At 36.5% G+C, this 25,875-nt stretch overlaps 1 protein-coding gene, 1 non-coding gene and 2 pseudogenes across 7 annotated transcripts in view; 1 reads left to right on the top strand and 3 right to left on the bottom strand.

The window, feature by feature from the left end:
• The window catches only part of CTNNA2 (catenin alpha 2), a 988,991-nt gene that overhangs the window by 812,148 nt on the left and 150,968 nt on the right, over positions 1-25,875 (bottom strand). The window lies entirely within an intron of this gene.
• On the bottom strand, positions 4,972-5,090 carry LOC112483056. Its single transcript, XR_003047488.1, has one exon. It is a non-coding gene; the product is annotated as a 5S ribosomal RNA (ribosomal RNA).
• On the bottom strand, positions 12,120-12,239 carry LOC112483025 (annotated as a pseudogene).
• LOC112482988 lies at positions 17,214-17,332 on the top strand (annotated as a pseudogene).

Genomic DNA, 25,875 nt, shown 5'->3' with positions numbered 1-25,875 from the left:
AAACGCTTGCCCGCCTAAGGATGCATGCTGGTCGATCAACATCCCTTTTAACTTATAGAAAAAATTACTGTAAGTGATGTTCCAGAAGTAGACTAACTAGTAGAGAATTCAGTCACAAATGACATACCATGCTTCCATGACTGGACTAAATAGAGGTTTTCTCTCCACCTTACACCATTCCCCTGTATAGATAGCTTGGAAGTGATAATCGATGTCTAAAAATGTAATTAGACCCTTACAGTTAAGTGTTTTTAAAGTTTAGCTAGGTGAATGAGTGGGTGTCGAGAGATATCTAGAATGCATGTTATCTGCACATTGATGGAGAAGGGGGCAGTTAAAAACAAATTTCTCTTTTTTCTTACGGGTTGAGTCAGCACTATCTATAATAATCATATTTTGTCACCGAAAAGTCAGCACATGTCTAATACAATTGATATCAACAACGCAACTGAGAGAACAAACAGAATGCCTGCAGTTCTCCAGATGGACCCAAAGAGGGTTCACCTTGTATCCACACTTGTCCTGGACAAATGTTTTTTTTGTTTTTTTGGTTTTTTTTAATTTTGGTGAAAAACACACAGTGTACAATCTACCATCTTAACCACATACATGAAAGTACAACAGTGTTAACTACATGCACATTTTTGTGCAATAGTTTTCTCAAACTGCCCTGGACAGGTTTTTAAAGTCTGTCTGCCCAAATGTTATTACGGACTGTCCTGCTGGAATCCCAGAGCACTATTTCAGATTGTCTAACACGTATTTGGAAATGTGCACTGTTGTAGAAAGGCACGTCTGCAATCGAGGGTGGAGTAGGCTGTGTTCTACACAAGGCAGCTGATGTAGGGGCAAGCAACATTGAATCCAGCCCTCATTCTGCTTCCTACACTCAAAGTATCAACCAGAGGAAGGGGCCGCTTTTTTGTTCATACATAGGCTATATAAGTAAGCACTGGTCCTCCTGGAGGGCTGAGGCAAGGGAGTAAAGCCAATGAGTAGGGAAATCAATTAAAGGGTCTGGTCCCTGGGTGTTTTTCATTTCAACGTAGCCAATAGTTATATTTAGTATACTGTTTTAACATTTTTCCTATACTATAAACTACTTATCTTCAGTTACACTAAAACTTCTGTGAAGCCTGATAAGCCTGTCTATGGTGATGGTAAAAAATCTAAATGAACAGGGCAGGAAATGGAAATATTATCTGCTTCCTCATTCACCCTTGTAATAGTGCCATATGCAATGTCCTATCAAGTACACTGTGTCTCAGGCAATGGCTAGCAACAAAGGCAACAGGAGCCCAGAGCAGAGTTCAGAGGCTGGGGACCCACTACTACAGTGATATCAGCCCTATGAGGGCAGGGATCAGGGATCTTGGTCAGTTTTGCTTATCAGTATATTCCAAGCAATTAGCACAGTTCCCAGAACTGAGTAGGACCTTAACAAATATTTATAGAATGCATGAAGGATTCCAGGGAGGTGGGTGGCGGGGAGCAGTGATGACTTTTGTAATTCAATGTTTTAAAAGTCCAATTTAAAATAGAGAAATAATTTTGACCTGAATTGATTTCTTTTCTCTCTTTTTAAAAAAGAAAACCTTAGCAAGATACCAGTATTTTCTTTACTAAGGATTCATATACCTGCTGCTTAAAAATCTATTGTTGAATATTGCTAGTCATCTTAACTAGGCTTATCGATCAGAGAAGAGAGTTTCTAGAATCAAAATATTCCTCTTTTGTGAAAATTTAGGCAAAACTACAGTTTTTGCTCTTTGCATAATTTATCTATGATTTCTAAAACATTGTTTTTGAGATTTCTTTCACAAATTCTGGTAAATTTCAAAAAGGTTCACTAAATTAATAATTCGACTGCATATGTAAATGTTGGAAATTTACACTGACAAATTTTTATAATTATTGAATATATTTGAATTCCCCTTGACCAAGTCCAGTTCATGTTTTTCATTAAAAACTAGCTCATCTCTCCCCTCACTAGAAAATTCTTTCTTGATCTGTGCCATTCTCTGCTGTCTCCCCTTTATAATAACTCCCTTCAGCAACTGTATCATCAATTTAAACTGTATCAACAATTCTTCCATTTGTTGACAAACTGCCTTGTAACTAATCCCAGGAACTGGGGGAACATTTTTTCTCCCAATAAAATAATACTGCCAATGGATGTAGGATTCCAGAGCTAAAGGGAAAAATAATTTAATAAACTTTAGTCCAAAAGTGTTAACAAAAATTTTCTGAAATTTTTGAAAGCTCTTTCAAACTTTCACAACTACATAAGCCTCACAACAACTGCGTGGCAATGAGAATAAGAATGGCACTTAGATTTTACCGATGAGGAGATGGAAACTTAAGGAAGCACAGGGCTTTTCCAAAGGTCGTATGGCCTGGTAAGCGCTGAATATGAGACTTGACTTACCAACAGTGATACTGGGAGTTTCCTAAGCTGTCTGAGTCTAAATCAAATTCTAAGGATTGAGCTAATAATGTCAAATACGGAACTGCCTTATAGATTAAGGAAGATGACATATAAAGTACCTGGCACAATGCTTTGCATACAGTAAGTACTCGATAAATGGTAGGTATTGCTATTGATATCACTGCCTCAGGAGCAGCACATGTTTTTTATCCTAGGATTGGCAGATTATAGCTCCTGAGCCAAATCTGGCCCACCAGTGCTTCCTATGGCCTGCAAGCTAAGAATGATATTTACATTTTTAAATGGTCAAAAAATCTAAAGAATAACATCGATTCATGGTAAATGAGAGTATACAAAATTCAAATGTAATTTTCCATAAACTAGGCACACCGACACAGCCCTCATATACATATTGTCTATGGCTAATTTCTCACTACAACCAGGGCCTAAAGTATTCACTCTCTGGCTCTTTACAGAAAGTTTTCCAGCCCCTGTTCTTAACTATCAAGCTAAAGTTTTCTGAGCTGCACACGAGTCAAGGTCTCTTCTCTTTTTTGCCTTATTTGTATGTACTCATTTTACCTCCCTCTTATTTTTAAGAAAAGATGACATAGAAAAGACTAAACAATTTGCTATTGTGAGGAAAAGTTACGAAGACCTGTGATACCCCTTTGTCTTTTCCTTTTATTTCAACTCCTTCCTTTTGCCTCAAAGAGGAAGGTCAGGGAGAAAGAGAGAGAGAAAGAAGAAAAGAAGAAAATCAGGCCAGCTAAAGTTTGAGTGCTATTAATCAGATGATAGCACAGGGACCTGATACACTTTCCTCTTGCAGCATATCTGGAATCCAAGAAAAGTAATAGCGCAAGGAGCGAGGAAGCAGCACCATGCAGTTAAATGCAGTGTCAACAGCAGTCTCTGAACTACTTTATCTTCAGCCTAGTCTCATTGCCCACTAGACAAAGAAATAAAGAATAAATCAAATAATATCAGCTGAGGGATTGCCGTAGGTTTTCTCATTTCAAACAAAGGTAAAACTCTGCTAGAGTTATCATTCCACTTTAAAGCTATACTCAGTCCAAAGTATCTTCAAAGTGTGATTATGCTCACCACTGTTTTAGAAATTACATCTAGCTTTTAAAATAAAAAGGAGAAAATGAGCATTTTACTAATAATCCAATTTTTTTTTATATACCTCTTGTTCAGCTAGAAGCACTGTATATGATTGTTTAATGAAAAAAGTATCCTTTTGCTGAAAATGCCTCGAGGTACATTCAGCCCATAAAAACTATAGAAAAACAACAGCTCAGACTGAAAAGGAAAACAAAGAATAATAAATCTACTGATGTGGGGTTTTAAATTTCCCTAGACTTTTCTCTGAAAATAGAAGATTTGGCATTATTAAGAATATGTGTATACTCACAGACTTACCTGTGCACACAACACAGACATATGACACAAATAAAAACACACACAAATGCTGTCTTCTCTGAGACAGGGGTGTCATATTTGAAAGCTTACAGGCTTGTGTGTGAAATTAATTTATAAGCAGTGTAAACATCTCTGTGGCATCTCTTATTAATAGGAACTGAGATGGTAAAAATAGAATGTTTAAATTAAATGTTCTCACTAGGTTTAATGTGTCGCCTACCGCTCAAAACATACTCCACTGACAAACACATCCATTCACATTTTGTCTCTCATGACTAACAAATATAATCTTGATTCCTATGATACAGATCTGTCCTCTACATATATATGTAACTAGACAGGTTAAATTCTTCATCCTTAGATAAAAATGTCCTTTGATTAACTACTGGAACTCATCCCATGCCAGGTTCAAATGTAAGAGCTGCCACCTTTCCTGGGCTCAAAACGCTCTTGATTCATGACATAGATGGTACTTTACCAGCCATACAGTAATTAAAAGCACTGCTCTAATGTATAAAAGCCAGTGAAGAAAAATTATTCATCTTACTTTTCAATTTTATTCCATTCTACCTTCCTGATTGAAATAGAAATCCTCTGACTAAACATTTAAAACTGTAATAGGTCAAGATTATTGAGGACTTTCTCCCAATCTTCACTCGATTTGAAAAAGAAAATGATCATTTTGTACAATGTTAAGTAGTATATTATTACCAAAGGCCAGGAAGCCTCCATTAATTTCTAAACTTGTCCTGCCATCTCTTAATAGAGAAGGAAAACTGATCTTAAACAACAGTTTATATATAAAGATAGTTTGATCAAGAAGAATTCCATAAATATTAATTTGTAAAAGTTACCACTGAAATGGCAGGTAGGTAGTGACTATTTACAAAAACAATACGATTTTCTGAAAACTGTTTCTTTCTCTTTGCAAAATCATCCTTGTTATCCTTATAATATCTATATATGTAAAATTATACTTGTTATATATTTTGAATTTAATATACTATATAAAGGTATAGAATATAAATATAAATGTATAAACAAAAATATATATAACATTTTATATTTTTTATAAAATATAAAAATTTATGAAATTGTTTTTCTATCTTTTTTTACACCTACAGCACCTGGTCTTCCTAGGTGGTCTCCCATCCAAGTACTCACTAGGCCCGACCCTGCTTAGTTTCCAAGATCAGATGGGATTGGGCTTGTTCAGGGTGGCATGGCTGTAGGCAAAATTGTTTACTTCTTAAAACATTTTATACTCTGATTTTTTTAAGTCTTTTTGAATCTTTGTTTATGTAAGCGAAGATTAAAAAATATAAGACACTTAAAATAGCCAAACACAACGTGAAAACTGAGGAACTAGAACACAGAACTTATAAAACATTAAAGAAGAAATCAAAAAAATACAAAACAAAACATAAAAATAAAGCTCTTACTCAACGTAAAAGAAAGAGAAGAACTAATACAAATCAGATAAAGAGGAAAATAATCATAAGGAAGTTCCTACCCACCTATTGGGTGTGACTGATCAACATGCTGCAATCAAAAATGTAAAGTCCAGCACAGGGAATACGGGAATACATATTACAGTCAGAAGAGCAAAGCAAACTACGAGATGAATATGAAGCACTGAAATAGGCATAATAACTATATAAACACAAAGAGAGAGAATGACATAGTGTAACTGGCTGTACAGCCATTTGATTTAACAATGATCAATGAGTATTATTATAATACTTAGATGTCATGATTTTTTAACATTATATTATTACAAATTTGCGCAAAAAAGGAAGGTCGGTCCATAATTTACTTTTTAACTTTGAGATCGAGGCAGACTTGGTGATATGATTTCTTGAGTTTTAATGTGATGTCTTCCCTTCACTCTGTTTATCTGTTCTGAGGAACTATATAAGACAGGCAGGGAAAGTTAAACATTAGTGACACCAGCTCCAAACTTGGTACACAGCAAGCTTTCAAATACTTGTAGAATATTGATTGATACACTAAACTCTCAAATGGCTTGAGGAAGAATCTTGTGTTTAGAGAATACACCCAGAAACAAGGTCTATAGAATTCAGTGTCATCGTAACAATGTGAGAAGCTGTCCTCAGAGCCCACTTAAGCTGAAAACTCTCTTTACTAGTCAAAAGGAGTTGGATGCAATATATCAATCCCCACGACCTCAATGGGTGATATCGGATGGGTCTGGCATGGGGGAAGACAGTGTCAAAGCATCACAAAGACACAAAAGGTAAGTATGTGGACAAAGCATTTGCTTTTTGAAGAAATTAATGAATTTAAGTGCTGTGGTTAAGCCCAGATTTCAAATTGATAAAGAGACTCTACATAGAATGTGACTGAAGAGTCAGAGGACTTTCTCTGGGTAGAAATAAAGGCCCCAATTAAAGCAACAAAGCATGCCAATGCAGGTGAGATACAGATCAGGATTGAGGAATTTACCAGAACTACATTTCTAGAGGTGTTTCCCACCTTCTTCATAAGGTAGGGTGAAAGGTTGATAGCAGACAGCTCTACAGAAATAGACGAAGACACACAAATTGAACCACAGACACACACACGTCTTGTCTTTCAGTATGTGTAATTACACGAAGTGTATACTACTATTCTACAACATGGATTACACCTCAGTTCATCCTTTTAAGAGTCCTTGTATACAATGGTACGGTTTATGGTCTACACAAAGGCATGTGGTAGATGTGGTGCAAGTGGGTCCGAAATTCAACTTACCTTCCTTGCACCAAACCAGCAGCCATGGCCTGTCACCTGGCCTGGTTTACCAGAGCAAAGGGAAAGGAGCACCTGTCTAAATGATAAATAAAGGGGCCCTTTGTGTGATTCATAATCAGGCCCTGGATGTGCTAATGGTGGCTCTGATCCTTTCTGCGTTTTATAAGGTTCAAATTAGGGAAAACCTCCAGAGTCATATGTTAAATGTATATTGGAATCAAGTTGCCAATGACTGATAGGTTCTGTGTAGCCAGGATTCTGTGGCTGAGGGACCAGATCAGGTAAGCAATACCTTTTACGGTATTTATGTTATAAAAGGTGCTTATGCCTGTCTAGACAACTAACTTGGAAGAAAAAATACTACCATTACTACTACTACTACTACTACTACTACTACTGCTACTACTACTACTACTACTGCTACTACTACTACATTTATTATTAATAATAATAATAAAATTAGAATACACAACTCCAAAATTACAAAAGGTTTGATCATGAAAATGCCACAAGAATGCCCACTCAGAGCCAGTATAAAACTAGAAATTAGGCACACTATGACCTGGGTGCCTGCTCACAACACAATTTTCTTATTCTGTCAAGTTTCTGCTAGTACCACTCTTACCTCCTCAACCATTTGGGATGCTTATTACCAGGCGAGTCAGTTTTATTTTCATAAAAGCAGTTGGATATACTTTGTTCCCTGAAAGTCATTTAGAGTGGACATATATCTCCTCTTTAAAGATGACAGGGAAAGGATAATTTTTAAACCAAATGTCAAATATAATTTCTTTTACCAAGTGTATATCAACTTTCTATTAATTACAAATTAAATTACAACTGTGACCTAAAACTTAACACTTATGAATTTTAGATATACATATATACTCATTCATTCACTAGAATATAAAATACCCTACCTATAATGTTAACAGTTTTAATCACTGATTCTCTCTGTGTCACCAGAATGAGAGATTTTACTGTAAAGTGCTTAACATTTTTTGCTAAGACTTAAAAGTAGGTTCTAAATTAAAAACTTAGCCCATATTCAAATTAATACAAATACAAATTCTGAAGAGGAATTAAAAATTAACATAACACAGCAGGACTAGCAGATGTACCTAATCTGTAGGCAAAAGATAAAAAATTCTTAAAGAAGAGTTTAATTTAAAACTTTAAAAGTAAGAAAGCAAAGGGAATACAAACAGCAACCATATTAAGTTTCTATTGTATGGCAACCCAGAGCAAATGAGTGGGTATCAGGAGTAAGATTTCACTTTCCAAAGGTGAGCAATAAGACCAAATTCAGAGATGTTAACACATAAAGGAAACTGAATGACCCATCTCTTTACCTGATTAAAATCACCTTATTCCAAATTTGAAAACAATCTATAATCTGTTATACTCTTTGAAGCTACTGATATCAAGTAATAGGTTTTTGAACCAGTCCCTGTCTGTGTTTTCAAATAGATGTTTAATCCCTGGGTAAGTGATGTTTCAAAATAGACATCCAGATTAGAATGCACCCACCTGTCAAATGTAGCAGAAAATAGCCTCTCTGCTAAATTGGAGAAAGATAAATTGTCCCCACAGTGCTATAACAAGCTCTCCAGATTTCTTCTTAATGTTTTGAATCTAAATGTCTGGACACAGCTGTTCTAAGTCTTGTTTCCCTGCTTTGATTTCATCAATGCCTCCTCCAAATGGAGTGTTTTCTCTAAAGGTAACCACTTGACCACTGACTCTGTGTGTGTGTGTGTGTGTGTGTGTGTGTGTGCGAGTGCGCACGCGCGCACGCACAGATGAGACAGAGGACCCCATATCTTTAGGACTCACCAGTTAACATCACATTTGAGCTCATAGTATAGATTCAGAAGCAGAGGTAAAGTGAGGGTCTAAATGGCTGATGCTCATTCCAAGACCAATTTGCCAATGGGAAACCACTGATTTTAGACAAGCCCTACATTATGAAAAGGGTGGTCTATGAATGCTATGACTAGATTACTAATTTGTGAAACTCCAGAAGTAGTCAGAAATAACAAAATTATTGTAGGTAAAAGTGCTTCCCCAGAAAGGCAACACAAGAAAACATGAAAGGAAGCAAGTTAACTAAGATTCAAATTAAGAAATTTTAAGGTACTTAAAATCCTTTAGTTGTTCTCCATTGCCTTTCAGAAAACTGAAATCCTTTAAGGCAAACTATAGGAACTTTCATGTTCTGACTCCTTAACAACCTTTCATCACTCATCTCACTTCTTGTGCACTACAATAGGAGTTAGAAAACTTTTTTGCAAAGGCCAGATAGCAAATATTTTAGGCTCTGAGACAATATCGCTGGCAACTATTCAGCTCTTCTGCTGTAGCACAAATGCAGTCAGATAATACATTAAAAAGGAGCGGGGCGCTATGACTGTGTTCCAGTATAACTATTTACGGGCACTAAAAGTTGCATTTCACACAATTTTCACATATCACAGAATACAGCCATTCGTCTTTTGATTTTTTTAATTCATTTTAAAATGTGAAACAGAGAGGCCATACAAAAACAAATGGTGGTCTGCATTTGGACCACAGCCATGGTTTGCCCATCTAGGCACCTCCGCAGTCTCCAGTTCACTCAGACAACAGTCTATGATTCCTTAGAATAAAATAATTTGAGTACTCCACACACATTATGTTCCTTTTGGCATCAGGGCTTTCTACTTGTCCCTTCTCTTGCAATACTCTCTTCACATCCTTCTTTGACAAACTAATTTCTGCTCACCTCTCACCTTTCGATTTCTCTAAGATGCCTTCCTGAGTCCCTCATGTCTGTGTGTGATGCCCCTTTTATATGCCCAGTGACTCACTAGAGTTCTACATCACAGGACTGTGATGCTGTAGGCCCAGTACAGACCCAGTACAGCTTGGCCTGAATTGTTGTCAGGGTATGTCCTATGATAGGCACTAAGGTAGTGCTCAGTAAATGTTGACAGAATAAATGGCTAAAGGTAGATCGGAACAACATTAAGATGATAAGTTGACCTGGGTTAGACTAGCCATTGGGTGTTGGGAGACTTTCAACAAAGACAAGTTTGAATGAATAAAAATGAGGATGCAGTAGTTTAGCAGAGTGATCAGGAGAAAAGATCCTGATATCAAACCTGCCTGAGCCCTGGATCTACCACTCACGATTTGTATGACCCTCGGCAAGTGGCCAAAGTATTCTATACCACAATTTTATCATCTGAGGGATGTATTTCATAAGAACTAAATGCATTCACAATAGTGGAACATAGTGCTTGACACACAATAAGCTATCAGTAAAACAGCTTTCATTAGTACTGATATCAGCCAGAAAGGAACCCAACCTCATGGACTCTACAACTAAAAGTGAGAACTTATATTTTGTTTTTCATCAATAAGTTTAATAACTCACCACATACACAAAAAATTGTCAGCAGAATCAATCAGACTAGGGAAACTGGAACAAAGAATCAAAAACAGATTTATCTTCAGAGCTAGAGTCTACAGATACAGAAATACATCTAGAATTGCAAACATATGAGAGGAAGAGAGAGATAAAAATCAGATTTCTCACATGGCATCAAAATATTCTAAGTGACCATCTCAAAATGCAGGACTGGGGATTCAGTCAGAAAGTCTTACTGAAAGGAGACAAGAAGGAGAGCCGCTTTCTCTATGTCACGACCTAAGCCTTCCTCCACCGCCTCTGTTACCTCAGTTCCCTGGGAGGGGGCAATAGACAAGAGGTGTGACATACACAGGGCATTTTGAATTGAAGGTGTCCTTAATATTTTATCATGGTGGTTTGTAGACCTTGCCAACTTTCACTCATTTTTGTGGCATCCCAATTTCTTTACTCTTATTTTTCATTCTAAGGAGGGCATAATAGCAAGGTTGTCCATTGGCCACTTGCTCCCAGAAGGCTGAAGCTTCCATTGCTGATACTGGGCAAGAAGGGACTGGAGACGGCTGACTATTGACACCTGGCTCTCATGGCAACCCCATTGTCTTACGTATCCCATCCCTCTTACCCTCAGGGGCTGTGTTTGTGGCTGGACATAATGGTATCAGTATCAGAAGTTCTATGAGGTTAAACCTTACTACTCCCATAGGCCACGGGAATGAAAAATGCAACTCTTATTGTTAAAATTTCAAAATAGATTGTATGGTGAGTATAATATTACCTATAATACTATGATGAACAATTATTACATAAAGTTACATACCTAACCAGCAGCACTGAAATTTTTACTATCAAGATTAGTTAATTGATATCATTATGAATAGATATAAATTGGTTACCAAATACATTTAAATAAAAAAGAATTTTTCAAAGTTGACTCAGTATGGAAATACCCCCACTATCTCATCTCCTTAAAGTAAAAAATATAGTATGCTATGAATGTGAATCTTTGTATAGATTTTTGTATATAGACCTTTGATCTAGAATTAAAAAACAGATTTCAATATATTGTTTATAATTATAAGCTAATGTTTAATGAGCCCCTGCTATGTATATCTATCCTCTCTCTCTCTCTCTCTCAATCTCTCTCTCTCTCTCTCATCTATCTATCTATCTATCTATCTATCTATCTATCTATCTAGAATAAAAATAATGAGGTATATGTTTTTATTAACCTCAAGTCACAAATGAGGCAACAGGAACAAAAAAGTAAAGTAACTTACTCAAGATCATAGAAAGTAAATGGCAGATCTTATTAATGTTCGAGTCTATCAAGCTTCCTACTTAGATTTACTAATTTTATTCATTGCTTATTATGATTTTAATCAGGAAAACATAAATATCACCTTGTCACCATGTCCTATAGGCTATTGGAAAGGTGGCCTATTTAGGTTTTTAGTTAGTAGTAGATTTTTCAGCATAAAGTTTATTTTAGGTACTGAGACAAATCAGTCTTGCATATAAGTGCACACACATATGCACATTCATTCACATATACACACACACGTACAAGCACATACACACATCCCTTTTTGCTATCTCACTCTTTGCTTCTCGTTTCCTACCTCATTACCATAGAACCATGTACTCAGTGAACTATAAAATAACCCCTACTAATATGCTGGGAGATAATTACTCTCAAATTATTCTTCCAAAGAGGGCCAAACTAAGGGGGTCTAATAGACACTCTCTATACCAATTACATTTCATGTATGATCATTTAAAAATGCACTGTTACCGAATGAAAATGTTACATCCTGCAGTTCACACTCTGTGTAACTATTTAAAATTTTAAACACAAATACAACTCCCAATTGGTAACGTACAATGAAATAACTGAAGTGAGCTAAAGTTCTATTTCTTCATCTTTACAACCTCTGTACTTCCAATGTATTGTTTAAATGAGAGAATATATAGTACCACGGATTCTGGAGACATGAACTACATCTTTTTTTTTTTTTTTTTTTGGCGAGGCAACCCTTGGTTGACCTCACAGATCACAAGGGCCTTGGTTAGCTTATAATCCCTTTTTTTTTTTTACGCCTACAGCACCTGGTCTTCCTAGGTGGTCTACCCATCCAAGTACTAACCAGGCCCAACCCTGCTTGGCTTCCAAGATCAGATGGGATCGGGCTTGTTCAGGGTAGCATGGCCACAGACAACATGAACTACATCTTAAAAGAATCTAAATAAGTCCGAACTGTTAAGAACTTAAACATACTCTTGAACACTTAGCTTACAAAGCAATTGTATAATTGGAAATTATCCAAATTAACGTCCACATGAAATATAATGCCTAAAATAAAAAATATACTAATTTGAAGCTTACATATATATTATTATAACTAACAGTAACATAGCATCTTTTTTGGAATTTCTATACCAAAAAAATAATATTTCTTGGGGGGTGAGAGAAAATTTCATCACTAAGACTGTTTAGAATTGATATAACAAGGTAATAATGAAAAGTAGACCAACTTTGTATGATTTTATCATCACTTTTAAGTTATCTAGATTATATTCCCTCATTGGTGGTACCTGGGGATACCTATACTAACCACCCTCTTGGTACACCACTGAGTCTAAAGAATATCTGTTTGGTGAGTTTCAACTGAAACACCACATGGAAGTGCTTTATAACTTGTAAATAGTATAATGGTGTGAAGTACTAATTTGTTTCAATAGTGTACTCTACAAGATTAGAAGGGCCTATTTTAGGAACCAAAGGAACTGGCTCACCATTGACAAAGTTACAGATGCTCTCCAGGAGGAGGAGATGTGCTTGAGAATTAGGTCAGGCATAGTCCCGGCTTTACAGCGAAAAAGAGATACCGACCTTAAAGACAGCAAGGCGAGGTCTGCCACGTGATCAAACACTAATATCACACACCTGAACGTTATCCTAGTATTCTCTATCCAACACATTTGAAAAAGCAACTCAAAGACGTAATTTCTAGTTACATATGCTTGATATCCAGGAAACTTAGGGGAACTGAATTTGGTTGCGTTGACAGAGTGTCAGAACTGCAGGCAGAGTTTCCAGAAGAAAATGTGGGAGTGTAATAAACAAGAAATAGAGGTGCATCTCTGATTCTGTTTTTAATGCCTGTGATTTTAAAGCAGCAGTGACTGACTTCAGACTGTAGCTCTACAAAGTTTGTCAGGAGTGCTATTGCGTAACTGCGGGGTAACTATTTTCACACTCCAATTAAACTAACATCCTGGTGAGTCTAGATTTTTAAAATTAGGTTTCAGATGAAACTCGTTAAGTTCTATTTAAATTGTTAAGACTCATATTGATATATCCCTCTGCTCTAAAAATGACTAAGAATTCACTAATTAGCTATGTAATCTTGGGCAAACCAGTTCTTCCTGGCCACAAATTTTCTCATTTGTAAAATGAGAATTTAGACTTGACCATCTCTGACCCTCCTCCTCTACAGCTTTTAGATCTATGAGTGAAATGGCTTAGAAGAGATAACAATTAACATCTCGAGTTCTATTGAAACCTTTTTTCTTAGTTTAAAGACCATAATGACTTGCCAAAATTGTTATAAAAGTCTTTGTACAAAGGTGAGTCTAAGGATTTAAATTTGGCTCTAAGATTATTTTAAATTATTCAAGTTAATAGTTGCATATATTAAAGCATGGTCAAATGACAACTCTACCCTAACCCTAAGTACTTATAAATGAATGTAAATAAATCCATGACCTTCAAAACATAACAGAATTGAGCTTGGCTGTTTAAATTTTAAGTACTTAGTGCTTTTTCAAATGCAGTACTTTCTTTTAAAGAAGAGAATGTAGAAAAATATTAATTTTCTTTTTGCCTAAATTACTAAACAAAGAAGGCTCCAAGATAACCCACTAAATGTTGTTGCTTTAGGCTGATATAACATAGTAATTTTCCCTTAACAACACAGATGCCTTGTTTTATTTCTTGAGTTTGCTATGAATCAATATACCATTCACAACAAAGTAAATGAAAATGTGTTCTTTTCTTGACTCCCTGCCATTGTTAGTTCACTAGTTCTTAAAGGTGGAATAGATTTTTAAAAAGCCATTTGTTATCAACAAAACTTAATATTAAAATTCCTTTCTTTTTTTTTCAATGTGGGGACATGATAGAATTCAAAATAATGACTGATTTAAATTTACAAAGGAGGAAAAAAAGGGAGTCTGTGCAAAAAGTCCCCACTAACATCCAGCACTCAAAAAAAGTCACTAGAAATGCTTTGGGTTTTATAATCTGTTACTTCTCCAACATCTTCTATTCACATGTAAAATCATTTCTCAATGTAAAAGAACAAATGAGGCTTAAATAGATTTTATAGAATATACAGTTATTCTAAGAGCTGACCAAAAAAAGTGCGAGTCACTCCTTACCCTACCGCAGTTAAAAATAAATTCTAAAACATAGAGCTAGAGATTTGTTGCAATCAAAATGCTGTCTAAACAATCAATGCCAGAATATTTTCTTTAACGATATATATTTTTTCTTGGTTGAACAGTCTCAAATTTTTTTTCTTTCTGAACTTTATGAAGCATAAAAAATGTTATGAATAGTTTTCCTGACTCACGGCCACTTAATGTCTTCTTTAAAATCGAATCTTTAAAATTGAAGTTTTAAGTGCAACATTTCTAAGTTAGGCAAGGCGATTTGACAGCACTATATAAAAGCATTAAGTCTGCAGCTGCTGTGAGCTTGTCTGAGTTGGGGGAAGAATCTCCTCTCTATACATTTGAATAATGTTCACTGAAATGTATTACAATTAGGCTATTCATACTGGCATGTAAAAACTCCATATGAGTAATACAATAATATCTGAAAAAAACCATTGCCCTCAATTCTTCCTAACCCCTCCACATCAATATCATCAGAAAATAGTCATAATCACAAACCTCAAGCAGCCCCTTAGTGATGCCCTAAAATGTGACTCTCATTTATCCCAATAATTACGTCATATCTTTCCCTCAATTCTCAATCCAATTCTCTCTTCTCCAACTTCATTATCACTCGATAACCTCCTTGCATTTTAATATTTCTGGAAGGAATGAAATGAGAAGAGAACATACACATACCTCTAGCCAGCACTTGCCCATGTACCTTATTCTCTGACTTTCCTCATGTGGAAGTACCTTCATGATAAAGTTCTCAGTTTTCTCAACATAATTTATTGAAAAGACTGTCTTTACCCCGTTGTATATTCTTGCCTCCTTTGTCATAGATTAAATGATCATATTCACGTGGGTTTGATTCTGGGCTCTCTGTTCTGTTCCATTGATCTACGTGTCTGTTTTTATACCAGAACAATGCTGTTTGATTACTATAGTCTTGTAGTATAGTTTGATATCAGGTAGTGTGATACTTCCAACTTTGTTCTTCTTTCTCAAAATTGCTATGGCTATTCAGGGTCTTTTATGGTTTCATATAAATTTTTGGATTATCTGTTCTAGTTCTGTGAAAAATGTCATTGGCATTTATCATTGATAGGGATTACATTGAATCTATAGATTATCTGAGGTAGTATGGACATTTTAACGATGTTAATTCTTCCTATCCGTGACCATGCTATATGCTTCCATTTATTTGTATCTTCTTCAGCTTCTTTCTCCAATGACATAATTTTCTAAGTACAGGTATTTTATCTCCTTGGTTAAATGTATTTTTAGGATATTACTGTTTTTGATGCAATTGTAAGTGAGATTGTCATAACCTGTGTATTAATGTAGGGTATATAAGAAGTTATAGATGATATCTTCTTCCAAAGAGAAATTAGTTTGGTTGTGAGCAGAATATTATAGTAGAGACACATCATCTTAATCTAGTAATGAAATGAGCTGATTTGAAACTGGGCTTTAGTCCTGATCCCCATATTCACCCATTCCTGAGTCCCAGATAAAAAATGTGGGCTGTTGTGGTAGGTTACATTTCAAAAATTCTTTTAACAACCTATGTCCATTTCTCTTGGTTCTAGGCATGCCTCTATGAAACCCTTATCAATATAGTAAGACAAAAATCCTAGCATGTCATTTTTGAGTATAGATAACAAAAACGCCTGTACTTTTACCTCTCATTCCTTAGGGTTCTCATTTTTGAAACCTAGCTACAATACTGTCAGGAAACCCAAACTAGGCAACTTGGAGATACTAAATGAACAGGACACATCTTGTGTTTGGATTGACATCCTCAGCCAAGACTCCAACTGACAGCCAGCATCAAGTCCTACACATATGTGTGAAGGCTCTTACAGATGATCTCGGTCCCCAGACATCATATTACCCCCAGCCTTTGAGTCTTGCCAGTTGAGGCTTCAAACACTGTGAAACAGAAATCAGGCACAGTGCTGTCACCTCACTAAATTCACGAACCACAGAAGTTATGAGTATAATAAAATAATTGTTCCACAACACTACATTTAAGGTGATGTGTATGCAGCAATAATAACTGGAAAGGAGCCTTTTAGACCTCTTTTTCCTGAACTTCTATTTCTTTCCCCATAGGCCAGTGAAACTGTCAAAAGCAATTCTCAGCTCCTCACCATCTTATTCATTGTCTTATAATTGGCAGATAGTCATACTTCTGGATTTTTCCTCTTTCCAAAATCCTGACTGGTCAAGAGCTTGTTCACATAGGACCTTTCTAGTTTTTTGTTTGTTTGTTTTTTCAGTATTTTAGTTAATCTTGGTTAGGAGGGTTCATTTGAAACAATTTAATTCTAGCATATGTCAACCCTTCCCACTGGATTCTTAATTTAAATCATCTCTCACACACATACATTTTTAATTTCCAAAAGTCCTATTTAGGTTGTTTTTAATCGTGTTTGTTTTTAATATCTTTTCATTGCTAAGATTCTAAAGCCTCCCTTAATTCTGAAAACAAACTTATTTTTTATATTTATGTCTGATAATTCCAATAACTATTGCCCTAGTGAATGTGATTCTCCTGTGTTTGTTTGTTCTAGTGACTCTCACATTATATTAATATTTTTTGCCTTAAGCACATTTTTTTAACTATACCTTGAAAAATTATTTATGCCTTAAACACAGCTTTATATTTCCAAAAAATCTGTTTCTGCCAATTTCTTAGTTCACTATTATCCTGGGATCACCTTACATTAAATTCTTCATTTGGTCTACGGCCATGCCACTCTGAACAAGCCCGATCCCATCTGATCTCGGAAACTAAGCAGGGTTGGGCCTCATTAGTTCTTGGATGGGAGACCACCTAGGAAGACCAGGTGCTGTAGGCATAAAAAATAAAAAATAAGGGATTGTAAACTGACAAGGTCCTCGTGATCTGTGAGGTCAACCAAGGGTTGCCTCACCTAAAAAAATAAGAAATAAATAAAAATTCTTCATTTGGAGTTTGATCAGACAGATAGTATGAATTCTGACTGCAAAATCTGTTGAAGGTCTACTCAAATTTTCAAGGGGAATATTTTTTTTTCTTTCACTCAGGCCCAGGTTAAGAAAGACAAGATGGTTTCACTCTTTGTGGATTGCATTTATTAATAGATTTCTCTTTTATCCCTTGGTCTTCCCACTCTATGAGGGGAGTCTCTTATTCAACTCCCCATCTCTAGCACAATTTAGACTTTATATCCTGTATACTCTGGACTATGCATCCTTCAACAGAAAACTGTCAGATAAGCTATGTGTAAAATCCAGTTTGAGCACTTATCTTTCAAGCTTGCCATTTTCTCTTCTTTTTCAGGGTTTTGGGATTTGTTGTTGTTTTTTCCAGGTCACAACACATCTAAAACATGCTTTTATGTTTCCAGTTTTTTAGTTATTTTCATTAAAAGAGTCGCTTATACCCAGCCTACTCTGTACATTCTTTCAAAATGGTAGCCAGGAACTCAGATTTATATGTGATTTTCATGTGATATACCCAGTTAAAAAATGCATTGCAAAGCAAACAAAACAAGGTGGATTAAGTCCCAGGGATGCCAGTCCGTATCCTCTGGCCAGCTCAAATAAAAGTAAAAGCTAATAAAGAAAAATTATCTGGAAGTACAAAAAATGAATCCAAATAACCTGCTAAAGGTTTCTTGCTGCTGCTTAATCTGTAACAATATCTAAAATATTTTTGTTCTTAACTCAATCTTTTTTTATACATTTATAAGAATTAGAGGGCTACTGTGTCCCTGAAGAACCTGGAAATGAGAGATACAAGATGACTTTTTGAAAGTTAAACTGAAATTTAACACAGAAACTTTCACTAGGATCTTAAGTGAGCCAGGGGCATCATGCTCTCACAGCAGGTATCCTTATATTTTATTCACCTATCACTCTTGATTCCATGTTTACCAAGCAATTTCCTGATTCCCACATAATCCTGTCTGTGAGCAGAGAATATGTTAATCATGCTGACAGGACTATCTAGAGTCTGGGTTATAGCGATTTCTCTCAGTAAATCAGTCAACTGATGTCTGACTATGATTTGGCTTCCATTATAGCTTAACTAAAGAGTGACATAAACTGCTTATTTCCAAAGAAATATTTCCGCTGGGTGTAACCATTGCATTTCTCACTGTGAACTAATGGAGTGGTATATGTCTCCCTAATCACTCCTGAATTTTAATTATCTCTCAGTTGTCTCTCGCTCTAAGCATTGACTGGATCATAGTATTTTTCAAATTGGGATAGCCATATCATCAAGAACACACTGTACAGTACCATGGTATGTGAAAAGCCTTAAGCATAATACAGGACATCCTTCTGAAACAATACTTAACAGAAATATTAGAGGAAATTATACATTTTTTATTAAAATAAGCACAAATATTTTCTATAAAATTTATATTCATCTTAAAACTAAAATTGCAATTTCTAAGAAAAGTTGCCACTTGCTACCACCAACCACAAGTGGTTTAATCACCAGATTCCCAAGACTATTTCAGTGGCAAAGGTGACGATCCAGTACCTGGGCATTATCATCAAGTAGGACTTCCACTTCCATGTCTTCCACTTTTCTTCTGGTTGTTTTGTTGCTGCTGCTGCTGCTGTTGTTGTTTTTTAATGACTTCTATACTTCATTTTCTGGTTCTTACTTCTCTTTTCCATTCTGTTGATCAATCTGTTTGTAATGCTGATAATTCTATTTTGTGGTCATTGTAGAATGATTTTGCTGTTTGTTTCTCAGAGTATAAGCCTTACCTAGTTCAATTAATAAATAAGAAGTAGAGTAGAAATTCAATTATCATTACCTAATAAAGTATTTTGTAGCTAAATTGTCTACGTGAACGCCACATTAAGACATAAACATTTATATTAGCTTTATTCTCAAAAACTGGACAGGAAGTTTTCATATTTATACCTTTTTTCTTTGGCTCCAGGAATTAGCATGGCAGCTATAACTTAGTCTGGGTTTGGAATAATGAATAGCATTCATCCATCCCCTTAGATGAATTCTTCAACAGTGTCCTCTTGCCTTCAGAATAAAGTTCAATCTTCTTGCCATGGATTAAGTATGATCTTCCTCCAGCTCACCTCTCAGAGCCTCATTTCTTGTCATACCTTCAACCTGCCTACTGCCAAGACTGAAATTCTTTCAGTTTCTTAGTAACCATGTTCATTCTCATGTCAGGGACTTTGAATTTCATGCTTCCTCTGCCCTGACTACCCCCGTCCAACTATCATCTCGTGGTTACCTTCACTCTTCAGATCTCTATCCAGCTAGGAAAGCCTCTCTCATTCTGCCTTCCAAACTTGGGTTACACGCTCCTCATATGTAGTACTTCAGTGGTCAGTGAAAAATTTTGTAAGTTTTCATTACCAAATTGACCGTTTGCTTCTCCAATTCTTTTATGGATTGCAAGTTAACTAGAACACTGATTCCTACTCCCTGTATCCTTCAGCTGACTAATTACTGTTTACTCCTTTAGATGTTTGGGCAGAGAATGCTAAAAATACTTCCTTTATCTATTCTTTCTTTCTTCCTTGTAGCACCCACAGTTTAGCCGAGTATCTTGCTGTCCAATGCAGAGTATATTCCTCAGCCTCTCTTGCAATTAAGTGTGGCCTTGATATGTGGGCAAAAGGCCTGCGAGCAACTTTCAGGTCATGGCCAAAAGAACACTTGTGCCGGCCCCTCTGTATACATCTTCTTGACAGCTGGGGAAGGATGCTGACTCTAGCTCAATGAGGAAGCCACACATTAAAGTTGGTATAAACATCCTGATAATCTCATATTCCTTATTCCAGACTGCAATTTGGGAGAGAAATAAAATTATATCTCTTATTTGAGTCAGTTAAGATAATCAAATTTCTGTGTTATAGCGACCTAGCCTCACTCATTTAGATGTCATTTCTTCAAGGATACTTGCATGAATCTATCACCAGACTATAAATTTCGAAGGCCAGACACTCAATTCATACCCATTTAATGACACATAAATTAATAAATGAATGAATGACCCCAGGAATTTAAAATTATATACTAACCTAATTTATGAATAGAACATCAAAAATTCAAAATGAAATAGCAGTATAATGAATCAAGTAGTATCTTTAAAGAATAAATTAGCAGAGATAAATATAATTACAGAATTAAGAATAATTAATATCAGTTTACCTACTAATGTTATTCCATTGGTCAGAGTATAAGGAAAATGTAATCACCATAAAGCTAAAAACTTGGAGTGAGAGAGAAAGTAATGCCCTCTCTCCTCCATCAGCATTAATGACAGATCCTCCAGATCATGAGGAAGTGGGGAGGGGGATTGAGCTCACAGAGCCCAGAGGGACTAGGAAAGAGGTCACCTTAGGAGGGAGAAAGCAAGCAAAACATTTAAAGAAAACTTTGACAAACCTTCAGTGTCGTGTATTGACATAAAGGAAAGAAATGTATATCTTAATTTCATGGCAAGCAAAGTAGCACATACTAATCAATGGGCCATGGACCAAACTCTCTCATGCAATTTATCCAAAACAATTACGGCACTTATCAAAGATGTTACTATTGTTTGTTTTCAAATAATTCAATATAGTATTAGAAACCTTCATGCAAGTAACTGTCTTGGCTTATCTGGTATCAAAAATTATTTTATCTTTGGCTCCTGAAGACTGATTACTTTAGGGAAACTGAAGGACAAAGTTTACAAGCTCTATTTTAAATCATTTAACTCATATCTGGTTAGAACCGTAAGAAGGCTCCAGTCTGAATTTCTATACGAATTTCTCCCCTTATACTTCATGACTCATTTACAATTCTAGATTGCTGGAATATTTTAAATGTTTTATTCACATTATGGGGTTTTATGAGCATTTTTTTAATTGTAGAAGCAAAAGCGCCTTTGTTCAGGCTTTAAGTCTGAGTCTTGCCAAAAGAATGGAAGCAGATTACTTCAATCTAAACTAATTTAGGTTCAGATTTTTAATGCAAATTTTTAGCTACAAATATTTAGCCTAAAAAGTTTAAAGAAAAATCATTTCACTTGACAAACAGAAAGTAGATGTTAATCCATAGACACCCAGTACACAAACATTCTTGCTCTTCTGAATTTATTAATCTGAATCTTATAAAAGAGAGAAACAATGCCACTTCCTAGGAAGAAAAATCAGATTTAAAGTGTAATTCCTTACTAACAAAGATCCGTTATTTTTCAAAGATAACTTCTAGAATCCACTGAGGGATATTTTAAGAATTTTCTCTCAATACTGCGACAGTCAATACCATTTTAGGATCTCTATGACAAGCAGTCCACGTAAATACCCAGCAACTTATCCAGTGATTACGTGGTCTAGCTAGATATGATTCCCAACAAGATTTTCTTTTTCTCTCTGAAGCAGTTAAATTTTTCCATACTACAGTCCATGTTACCTGTACAGATTGGGCCTGCTCATTTGCATGCAAACCATATCAACATTAATGAAGTTAAATAAAAAACGAAGGTTCAGAACCATGTAATTATATCCTAAGAGTTGTTTTCATCTGAAATAACAAGAAATTTGAGACAGAGGATTTCGATCCATGTGGGAAGCTGACTGGTCTGCATGGGTAAGGTCGTTGTTTCATTTTGCTAATAATACACTAACGACTCTTGCCGATTTATGGATAGTTCTTTGTGCTTATGTCACTTAACTCCCTCCTAAAACCCACTGACATCTGCACTCTACCATCACCCGCCTTTTACAGGAAAGTGGAGAGAGACTTAGAAATATTATGTAACAGGTGCAGAAATCCAGAGCTTGAAAGTGGCGGAGCTTGAATTTGAACATATATGTCAATGCGACATCAAAAGACATACACTTAACAGCTATACTGATGTGGTCTACTTGATGGTCCCTCTAATATAACAGAAAGGAAAGCTTCAGACACAAATGCCTCTAAGGACTGTGTACTGGGGCGGGGGCAGGAGAGAATAATACCACGGAAAAATTGAAATTGATGTGTTAGATGGGATGACACAAAACTCATACTTTTTAAACATTTCTCCACTTAATCCCATCTCCTACTGCTATCTTAAAGTCCCGTGATGCCTGAGATCCCCATCCTGCATTGCAGCAACCATTCAGAACAGAGGGTGAGTGCAATTACATGTGCAAAGCTCTGCCCTGATCAAAAAGTCAGTTTCCCTCTTTTCAAAGTTTTATGACCATCACTTGGCAATAGCAGAATAATACTTCACATGTACACTGAATTTTCACATTACTGAAAACACCTTTAGAGGAAATATTCACATCAAAAATGTCCTAATATTAAGTTTTCCTGGAACTCTTTTGAATCAATAACATGATTTAATGAAATTCTGTATCAGTAGCCTCCCTGATGCCTGTTAGTACTCTTGGTACCACAAGAAATCAAAAGGCCCCGGGCACAAGGTCCTGCCTCTCAGTAGCTTCAAATCTCAGTATGGTGTATTCAAGGACAGTCTTCATTTTATGTACAGTCCATTATTTTTGTCTTTTACAAACAATTTTTTGTACTTCTATGAATTCTTTTCAACATGGGAAATAAGATAAAAAATTCAAGAACATCACTAAGACTGTCTCTTCCCCTCCTGTGAGGTCACTGGCAGAGCAGGAGCATCTACAGCAGGAAGGGTCTTTTGTTGATTGGCCTCAAACTAAAAATAACATTCAAATAACCTCTCTCTTCAGCATAAAGGAATTAGCTAAATTCATAGTATGAATATTCATGAAAGGAACAAGATCCTAAGAGAAAGTAAGTCTCTAGATCCCCAAGACTTTCTGTTTCCTTCATTTGCTGCCTAGTTTAATACAACACCAAAACCAAGAACTTACATGGTACAAATGGTTGCCAAGTGACAATAAGGGTCAGTCCAAAAATAAGAATAAAATCAAACTTTCCAAAATAGAGATGTGAGCACTGCTTTCTCTTCTACTCTGCTGCTCATCCTCTTTTCCCAACTTGTTACAAAACATTTCCAGTTCCTGAGATGATACCTGGGGAAATCTCCAAGTTTTAACAGTTAGTGTAGAAAGAACAGGTTCTTTTCTGAATGCAAAGCTGCAAAGTGGGCCTAAGAGTGTTGGCCCGGAAATTATCTCCTTGCTCTGGAGGTCGTGGGGGGAGAAGACATAAGGGAACCTCTCTTTGCACTGCATCTCCTGACAGGGAGCTCACCCAAGAGGAGGAGAGATTAAACACTCACTGCTCCCTTCCATCCTCCTTCCATTCCCCCTTCCTCCACCCACCTCAAAGCAGAGCTGTTGCAGGTGTACAGGGAAGTAGGAGTGAGAAGCTGAATGACACTTAAATTGTTAAAGCACTAGGAAAATCAGAATACATTAATGAAACCAAATACCCTAACTGGCCTGGGCCGTGGCAACTGCCACAAAGCATAAACAAAACTCATTAGGAGGTGCAGCTCGGGAGGCATGCCAAGGACCACAGTTACGGAAGAAGGCTCTGGCATGGTGGCTCCAGCACGGTGAGGTTTACAGCTGCTCACAGTCAGAAAGAATGGGATCAGGGCAGAGCCCCCAGAACAGGGTATCTTAACAACTGCCACTGTGAATGTGTGAGTCACCTCAGAGCTGCCAAGGAAAGAGCTTGGGAACATGGTGGAGAGGGACGGCGGAGTGACAAGAAGGGATGGCAGCTCACCCACCATCAGAGGATTAATTATTAACACACACCTTTAGCTCTCTATCTCTCAGGTGGTTATGGCCTAAGAAACATGTGCCCATCTGAAAAAAAATTGAATTGTCTTCCTTCAATATATTATTTTCTAGGTGTAAAACCACTCATTTAAAGGAAGTTAAACTACATTTTAAATACACCAGGGACGCACTGTTAAAAGTGAATTAGAATAAATTAGCTGGGAAGCAAAAACCACTTTCTTATAATGCTGGCAATCACTTCCTAAATTCTCTATTTCATTTTATAAGTAAGTGTTTCTGTGTCTTAATTTCCTGCAAAGAAAGCCACACAGATATAGGGTATTGATACACACACAAATACAAATGAACCAAAATAAAATAAAAATCTGAAGAGGGAGAACTGTGAAGTCGGCGGCAGAAGCAGCTTTCTTCTTCTAGCAAAAGTGCTGGGAAATATCTGTAGATTTTACTGAGCTGTGTGCTGTGATTTATATGTTGTCAATAAGAGAGAGGCTTCTGCATTTATAGTGGAGGAGAGAGCAAGTGTCTATTTTCAAGAAGACTCAAAGGTCTCAGAAAAATATAAAGTTTGGGAAATTTGGAAAACGTGATCCACCATGACCCTAAGAAAACTGAGGCTGCAATTCTGCCTTGAAAGCAGCAAATAATCTAGGAGGTAGAGGCTGATGACTCCTTAAGAGGGCCTAGTGGGACAGGAAGGAATCTGTAGCTGGAGCAAGGAGGGGAAAGGATCAGCTTGGTCTGGGACTCAGACAGGGATACAGCCTATTGCTGGGGTCCTAGGAGGGAAAAACTATGGCGCTAGAGGCTTTCTACCTTAAAATGCAATGATGCTTGAAATTGGAGCATTAAATTGGGAGCTGATCAGGTGGAAACTGTTGTCTCATAACCAGACAACCCAGGGAGAGCTTTAGGTACAATGTAGTAGATTCTGGAATAACTTTCTGCTTTTTCTCTCTGTTTTACTTTCTGTAGAGAGTTTACTAGTTTACTTCCCACATCTTCAAAAACCATCACACCATACCCTAAGCCTGATAATTTTATCATGAGAGGAAGTCTTAGAGTTTCTGGTACTTTTTAGATTAGGACATAAAAGCTCAGAGTAGTTAAGGCCACAAGGCTACTTAGTGATGTCCATAGTTTAATTTAGAATATTAAACTATGCATGTATATGTGTGTTTACCACCACTCTTCCTTTTATCTATTTGCTTTTCTGCACTTGGACCACCTAGGTCATTTGGATTTATTGCTTAAGAAAAGCTTTAGCAGCAAACAGAGGGGAGAAAAGGACTCCCGTTAAAAGAACTAGGCAAACAGACAACAAACTTGGCAGATTATCTGATGGATAAGACCTAGGCTCCCTGTCCCAAATCTAACCATCCCCACATGGGGTTCTACAGCCTGGAAGAAGACAGAATTTCAAAAGGAGCGATGGGTATACAGAGAGTCACAGGCCAGATTGCTAGGCCCCTGAGGACAGAAACTGGATCTTCTCTCTGTTCCTCAGATAACTCTTGAGTAATTATATCCTATATTATCCAAGGAAACTGTGGATAATTATGCCTTTAAAAAGTGTAGTCAGACTGTACTGGGCAAAACTGATGGAGGGTCACCCCAGCTTTGGAGATGAGACAGTGATAGAACCTCCTACAAAAGGCAGAACAACCTGTGCTCCCTCTTCTGAGCAGAGCTTTAGGGAAAG

This window comes from Pteropus alecto, unplaced genomic scaffold (genome assembly GCF_000325575.1).
Source record: "Pteropus alecto unplaced genomic scaffold, ASM32557v1 scaffold100, whole genome shotgun sequence".
Taxonomy (NCBI): Eukaryota; Metazoa; Chordata; class Mammalia; order Chiroptera; family Pteropodidae; genus Pteropus; species Pteropus alecto.
Note: the sequence above shows the minus strand (reverse complement) of the source record. Positions and strands in the feature narration are given on the sequence as shown.